Source organism: Aplidium turbinatum, chromosome 4 (genome assembly GCF_918807975.1).
Source record: "Aplidium turbinatum chromosome 4, kaAplTurb1.1, whole genome shotgun sequence".
Taxonomy (NCBI): Eukaryota; Metazoa; Chordata; class Ascidiacea; order Aplousobranchia; family Polyclinidae; genus Aplidium; species Aplidium turbinatum.
The window spans coordinates 29,806,031-29,814,692 of record NC_137475.1 but is presented as its reverse complement, the minus strand read 5'-3'; positions in this window follow the sequence as shown (position 1 = coordinate 29,814,692).

The window sequence follows — 8,662 nt, the reverse complement described above, 5'->3', positions numbered from 1 at the left end:
TTCTGTAAAATTAGCCCACGGCTATCGAAAACGAGGGGGTGCAACGCCTTACACCACTGAAAAACTGTCACTACAGAACAGATTACTTGGATAAAAGACGGAACCTTTGTCCAGCTAGCAAGCACTAAGCCAACAGTTAAAAGTGCGGCCAACTTTCAAACAATCATTTTACGAATGACCAGAATAGATAGCAATATCTCAAATTCACGTATGCAGTACTGTGACGCAATAATGAAAGACAACTATGAAGTCATTCCAACAGGTGTTTAAAGCTGATGTAATATTTCCTGTTTAAACAGGCCCAAACAGGTTTGACACAATTCTTATGAACGCTGGTGCAATTTTGGCACATGTTTTAGGAATTTCCATGACGTAATATTCAGTAGACTTGAACGGTTTTTATATGACGTTTGATTTGGTGAAAATTGTCGGGAACATAGCGGCCCCTAGTTATGACAGTCTGACATGGCATAACTAAAAAAGAATTGACGACAATTGTGAGCCAATGAATAAAAACACATGATACACTAATTGTTTGAATCACTCACGTTTAAGTTAATACGCAAATACAAAGGGCATGCAAAGAATGAACAGCAATAAGAATAAACACGACGATACATGAACTTGGTACCATAGGTACACGCTAAAATGACGCTATATACAATAGTTGCGATAATAACCGACTGTTCCGGGCTCAGACAAGGGTCGGCCACCGCAGACAAAACCAGGCTCAAACCCTAACACTTAGGTGTTCTTTACGGGGGCGAGGCACGAAATATCCCTCAACACGTAGTCTACTTTCACTTTTCCCGTACTCTCATCATAGTTGCAGACGGCAACTTTGGCTCTACGAACCACAGGCTTCCCTTTCCTAATTTGTGGAACTACCTCATGCACCCTCCCAAGTTGATACTTCCCACGTTTACCAATGTCTTGGAGAGAACCTACCACTACAAGTTGACCAGGCTCCAAATTCTCGGCCATTTTTAGCCATTTTTTCCGGCCCTGAAGACCTGGCAAGTAAAAATCGATCCATTTACTCCAAAACTGCTGAGAAAGTGACAAATTGAACCGATAATCCCTTCTTAATTGGTCACGATCATGTGGTTTCCCAACAGCACAGTATGGGTCTAAGTATGGGGTCAAAAGTGAGGCAGGGGTGATGACAGTAAAGTCCCTAGGGTCGTCACTCAAAGGTACCAAAGGGCGTTCGTTCACGATCCGAACGGCACTGCCTGTGTACGTAAGCAGTTCAATAAAATTGGGCTTACGAATTGAAGAGTCCAAAATGTGAAAAAAGTATTTGGTCACATCAGCCATGAAACCAAATCTTTCAAGCCGAAATCTAGCCAAGACATCTGCCAGAGGGTTTAACAAGTCAGACAATTCAGGACAAGAAGACATTACATCATTTATACAAGTTCCTCGAAATTCAGATTGTTTTAAAGCCTTCTTCCTTAAAGCAGCAGCTCTATCTGACGCCAACACAAAATTGTTAGGTAAATCAATAACTTCCTTCAACGGAACAGGTATCTCAAATCGACCATCTTTCAACTCAATATTCGGTTCGACAAGTTCTCTAGCCAAAATGTCATTGCGAGACAATTCACAGGTTTCATTTTGCAAAGTCAAATCCTGAATGACTTTATTCAGGTCTGCTATTTCCATATCACGAGACTCAATTTTACACTGAAAGCCAGAGATGACATCCGACTCTGAAGACGTCTGCACTCTGCACACTTTAGCAACGCTTTCAACTAAGGGTGACTTACCACCACAAGCCAACCAACCGAGAGGAGTGAGCAAAGCATGCGGTTCACTACGATTGTCACCAACACGCTCTTCTTTTGCACACATCAAATAAGCGTTGTCGTTGCCAATCAGTACATCTACAGTACTACAATCATTCAAATGAAACATATTCACGTCATGAAAATGACGGAAACCACTTAAATCTTGTTTATGGGGTAAAGTTTTAACATCGTCAGCCCAAGCTGGGTTAACCACCGAGGTTATATCACAAAACAGTTCATTAGTCTCTAACGACTGGATGTTGAGTTTAACAAGGTCAGCACAAGTAGGTTTCTGACCAGCCAGAGTATCTATTATAAACGACGCTTTATCATACGGTTTAAGACCAAGTTCGCACACCAAGTCACTCGAAACAAAGGTCAACTGCGAACCAGGATCATGCTGACAATACACCAACTTCGATTTGCCAGTCATTGGATTCAAAACACGAGCAGCAGTAACGCGGTTAAAGGCTGCTTTAACATTTCCAATCTTAACATTACGCACAGGAACTCTGGCACCAGCATCATCTTTACCGACCGAATCCAGAGAATCACGTGACGTCACATAAAAATCATGCAGAAGAAAATAGTGTTTCCTATCGTTGTTAGGCCCACACTGACAACAGTTGTTTGCATGATTACAGTCCTTAACCATATGCTGGCGCAAACAGTTCAAGCATTTTCCAGCTTTCACAATGACATCTCTCCGACCTTTAGGTGTCAAGCGCAAAAATTCTTTACAATTAGACAAAAAATGATATTCAACTTGACCACGTGACGAACAACAAAAACATGCCGGTATGTCACTACGTCTGGCCACACCGCCGCGCGGTGCGCCAACAGCAGTCGAGTACTGCGAACTCCCTGAAATCACATTATCATGGGGTTTTACCGACGTCTGCCTAACCGGACATGAAAGCATTTTTCCTTTGCCAAACTTTTTAAAATGCTGCGACTCACCAGAATCGCCCATTAGCATGATGCTAAAATCAGTCGACTTGCGCGTTTCCTCCCGTACTACAAAATCAAACAAACTCTGAAAAGTAGGTTCCTCAGTGCTACCATACTGATCACCTAAAAAGTCAAGATAACGCTGCTTAGCGTCAAACGGGAGTCGTTTAGCCAAATCCAAAACAAAACGTCCTTCTAATTTATCACGCTGACCATAAGCTTTCGCGTAAAGCAAACACTGCGACAATTCATCTTTAAACTCTTTCAAATCACTGGAAGAGATAGAAGTCAATTTGCTACCATAGCGATACTTTCTAATTTCTGGTTCTGCGAAAAGACCTCCACGAACTCCAAAACGTTGGGACAAGCGAGCTAACGACATTTCTATCCTGTCTTCCTCTGACAAGCCAGGAGTGTCAGAAACCAAATTAGCAATCGTTTGTGCAGCTGTTCTAACACAAGCTGCTTGCAACAAAGTCAAACGAGTTCCCTTAAAGGGCGAAGCTGCCATCAAGGCCATAACACGATTTTTAAAGAAGACAAATGGCATATTATTACCATCGTAACCAATCAAGGCCGCCTTATCGAAGAACGTCCTACTATTTTGGTATTCAAAAAAGCAATCCTGCTGTTGAGAACTCGATTTAGCGGGAGAAGACAAGCTATATCCCTTAAGGGGCTGAGTGGGCTCAGTCACATGCACAGCCCGATCACGATCCTCACACACGTTAAAATCAGGAGACGCGATACGCCTCTCACAACCACCCAAATTACGTGTAGCTGGGCGATCAAAAACTAGCGGCGCTGAAAACTGTGAAGGGGGCAAAGCATTACTGCTAATGGCGGCCCCGTGACCTGTACGCTCTGGGGGAGGAGTTCGGTTGTAATTTGCAGACCTTGGCTCTACAGCCTTCGGAAGACCCTTAGCCGCGGCCCCGAGACCTCCTGAAACAGCTGGAAAACATGTGGATTGTACAGGTCCACTTACGGATTGAACAGGCGTCTGGAAAAGGTTAGGTAAATTAAACTGTGATTGATGTTCACTTCTGGAATGCCTAGAAGAGCCCTTCCTAGAGCTACGCCGGGAGCCCAACTCAGAACGATATTCAGCTAAAACTACCTCTTTACGTTGTTCGGCCCTCAACTGAGCGTCTTTGAGTGCGAACTCAGCAGCTCTAGCTTCGGCTCTCGCGGCGGCCTCAGCAGCTCTCGCTTCGGCCTCAGCTCTCGCGGCAGCCTCTGCTCGTGCGGCCTCAGCAGCTCTCGCGTCGGCCTCAGCTCTCGCGGCAGCCTCAGCTCGTATGGCTTCAGCTCTTGCGATGGCCTCAGCAGCTCTTGCTTCGGCCTCAGCTTGGATCTGGAGCTCCTCTCGTCTTAACTGTAGGTTAATTTGTGCAACTATCCGTGACGAGCTCTCAGACATCCTAGTGCTTACATTTGAGGCGCTATCCTCAGGATGTATGTCAGCATCCAACCTATCTGAGAACTCACTTTCTTTTTGTTCGAAGTTATTTTTTAACGAGTTAAATTCGGGATCTACCCTATCATGAAGTTCTGCCAAGATTGCAGAGTTAACAATTTTACTCAAAAGAGCATGGAAATGCCGTAATTCCTCTTCTAAAGTAGATAACTTAGATCTAAAAATTAACAGTTCCTGCTGATCACTCAAAGAACCTAGGGCTACAGAAAGTTTCCCAATTTGAGTCAAAATATCCCGTCTAAGATGCCGGGCCTCTCGAACTGACTTAGCCTCATCGTTAATGGGTCCCTCCCCAGAATGGCCTGCCCGACCGCAAAGAACATCATCAGGCTTAAACTCAGTCGAGTCGACGGCGGTCGAGTCCCTGTCACCACCGAGTGTAGACATATTAAATGTTAGGGCTAAATTTAACAATTAAAAAATTAAGTTACACAAACACACAAAATTACAGTAGTTATAAAAAACTTAACTGCAAAGACCGTAAAAATACAAAAAAGAATTTAAATGCACGATACCGTAGCTGTACGAGTATGTGAAGTCCAAACGTCCACAAAACTTGCTTGGATTCTTCCACTTGAATCTTCAAGCACAGATGGATTGCCTTTAATCTTCTTTCTTGCCAATAAATGTCAAAGTTATTTTTCTTCTGTACCAAACTGAGAAGAAATGTCTTTACTTTTTAGCTTAAAGTTCTTCAGTTGCCTACCGAGAAGAAATGTCTTTAATTTTCTTTGCTTCTTTAGACTACCAACCAACAAGATCTTCTTTTATTATTTCTTTGCTTTTGTAGCCTACCAACCAACAACTTTGTCTTTTATTTTTTTATGGTCACAGCGGTAAACCATAATCTCTTCTTGGGAAAATTTTAACATAAAGTTCCCGAATCCGTTCGTCTGTATATAATGACCGAAGAAACACACACTTGAACTTCTTTTCAAACAGTGTATTTCTGTAAAATTAGCCCACGGCTACCGAAAACGAGGGGGTGCAACGCCTTACACCACTGAAAAACTGTCACTACAGAACAGATTACTTGGATAAAAGACGGAACCTTTGTCCAGCTAGCAAGCACTAAGCCAACAGTTAAAAGTGCGGCCAACTTTCAAACAATCATTTTACGAATGACCAGAATAGATAGCAATATCTCAAATTCACGTATGCAGTACTGTGACGCAATAATGAAAGACAACTATGAAGTCATTCCAACAGGTGTTTAAAGCTGATGTAATATTTCCTGTTTAAACAGGCCCAAACAGGTTTGACACAATTCTTATGAACGCTGGTGCAATTTTGGCACATGTTTTAGGAATTTCCATGACGTAATATTCAGTAGACTTGAACGGTTTTTATATGACGTTTGATTTGGTGAAAATTGTCGGGAACAACCGTAGCACTGAAAATAGTTTTCAATCCTGTAGTTGTAGACATCCCTGATTCCCTGGTACATATACTCAATAAGACAAATTCATGCTTATTGCTTAGCTAGATGTTCCGAATAGCACTGTTCATGAATTGAAGTAATAGTGGTTTCTAGTTTATCTGCTACTACAGTAATTTTTCATTTATCAAATTATGCAAACGAACCGGTCATTATGCTCTGACAGTGCTAAATTATTATCTGTCACATTTGATTGTAAAATGGCATTTTCAAAAAATTGTTTCAATTAAGTTGTTAGCGTTTATTTAGCCTTAGAAGGAAATAAAAAATTTGGCCTTTTTTTGGCCTTATTTTATAATGGATTTGGCCTTATTATAGCTTGAGTATCTGGCAACCCTGTCCCAGACCACCACAAGTCAAGTCAATTTATTTTGTTTCAACAGCGCCATATATTAACAAACAAGCAGAGTATATGTAACAATGCATTGTACAACTGTTGGTTAGATTATGGCGCAATCAGGACGGTAGCGAAAGACCATAAGCAGTCATCTAGTCAGCCACCACCCCATAACAGTATGTCTAACTGTACACTAGTATGCAGAGGCAGGCTCACTACTTCAATAAATAAAAAGGGTTCGCCACTGAGATTGAGAAACAACTGCTGTTGGTTTGAATTTCCATTCTCAAACTGAGGATGACGACAGGGATATCTAAAGAAGGGGATACGAAGGCTTTTATTACGTCTGACAATAGAAGAGCTTTTGTTTATTGTAAATAATCTGTGTTTATCGTAAAATGATAATTGGCACCGATAGTAGTTTAATAAATCTTGTTATGATAACTTGCATTACGCTATTAACATCAGGCCTGGATATTCACTGCATGCTCGTGGTTGCTTGTTAATTCAACTACTCATATACTTGCTTTACATCTAGCCTCCTGCAAAGGCTTTGTTATAAAAAACAGCTTACTGGTAACTTTTCAACTGTCTTTGTAAACAAGTATTCTTTAAATATACTCTACGTAACATTTGCTAACTGTCTTTTGTAGCTCATTGTACCAGCTGCACTACAAAACTTTCTACGATTTTAAAAAGAACCACATGTTTAAAGCACTACAAACTACCGCCCTGGTAGTGTCATGAGAATAAGACAATCGCTGCAAGCCTTCATATCCCCTTCTCTAGATATCTCTGGATGACTACTCAAACCAGCGACCAAGAATTAATCAATGACCAATATGTGATTGTGTGCTTAGATAGGCTACAGCACTTGCAAAAGTTTTCCTGAAATAACTGGGAAAAACGTGACCATTGAATTGCAACAAATATTATGTAAAACATACAACTAGAACAGTAACCGTAACAACAACAACAGTGAACACAATCACAGTGAACTCCTGGCTTCAAATTGCCTGTCAACAACCCAGTATTTGTGCATGAAGTGTCCGGACTTGGATGAAGTGATTCATAGGTAAATCAGAAGATAATACAGTATATTAAAATGTGCCATAAATCGAAGAAGCAAATGTTAAGAATGTCAAAGCGGAAATATTTATACTTGCAATCAAACCATTAAACATCTTATCTTTTTTTTTACTTCTCCAGCCCCAGTTGTTTTCAATGATGTCGACCACTTAAATGTCAGGAGTCACAGTTTTCTGTTTGTATAACTGGACACAGTTTTTGCCTTAGTTAAACAACTGCTGACAACATCAGCCTTGTTGTACCATGATTCAACATCTGCAGGCATTGATTCAGTACGATAGCGTATAAAAAAAGGTGGATTTGCTTACTGGGTTTCTCTAATCAAATCTCTTCTCTAATCATTATTCCACAGAGTGGCCTATTTTGGAGAATACGATTTAGGCTGATTCGGAGACAGCCTTATTTGGAGAAAACCAATTTAGTGATTTCTTAAAGCCAGCGACGGCTTCTGTTTATTTAGAGAATTCGTAGGGATCATTTGGATAAGCGGTGTTTGTGTTTACTGTACCTTCCCATATATACCCATGCAAATGAGAAAGTTATTGTTTCAGTGAGGGAGATGTAAATGGTATACATAATTACATATAGCAGTGATTCTCAAACTGTGCGCCGCGGCACACTAGTGCGCCGCCACAGATTCTCAAGTGTGCCGCAAATCTTTTTGAAATTTTGGAAAAGAACTGTATAAATATTTAAAATAAGCCACTCAGACAAGCATAATGCGACTTAAAAGCGCTTTAACTCCTTCAATAGATGATAAATAAGCATATGTGACGATGAATCCAATTATGGCATTGCCGATACAGCAGGGTAATTGCTACGTCACTATTGGGCTGCTATGTTGGCTATTGCTAACATTACTTCCCACCATTTGGAAGCAATCAATCAAGCAATCTTTCTGCAGAAGAAGAACAGCTCATTGATTTACGAAATGACCCATTTTTTCAAACGCTGTTGCCACAAAAAAACTTGGATGTGTTTTGGCTGTCTGCTTCCAAATTCTATTTTATGATCCGTGCAAAAGCAATCAAAATTATATTACCATTTGCATCTTCATGGCTATGTGGACATAGCTTTTCTGTTTTGACTTAAATTAAAAGCTGTAAACGAGAGAGACTGCTTGGAATTGACGATGAAATTCGGGTATATGTTTGTCAGCAATACAACCTCGTTTCAGTCAAAGCTTATATTGGTATAAACAAGCACATTCATCGCATTGACACGTGAAAATAACTTTTTAAAGCAACTTTTCTTCTTTTGTAAGTGTGCTGCGTGCGTTTTATATTTTTTCTAATGACTAATGTGCCACAAGCTGAAAAAGTTTAAGAACCACTGACATATAGGCGTTAGCCAGTGTTGTACGTTGACGCCGTCAATTTAACGGTGTCAACTGTTTGTTAACACTGAGGCTAGCGCCGTCAATTTATTTTTTAGTTGACGGAAGTGATAGCGCCGTCAACTATTTTGTCGATTTTAAGCATCCCATGGTATGCGTCATTTTTTGTTTTTATGGAAAATCTTGTTTCACAATGAGAGTTTCACAATGTATTCTGGCCAGCTCGACTCATCCGAAT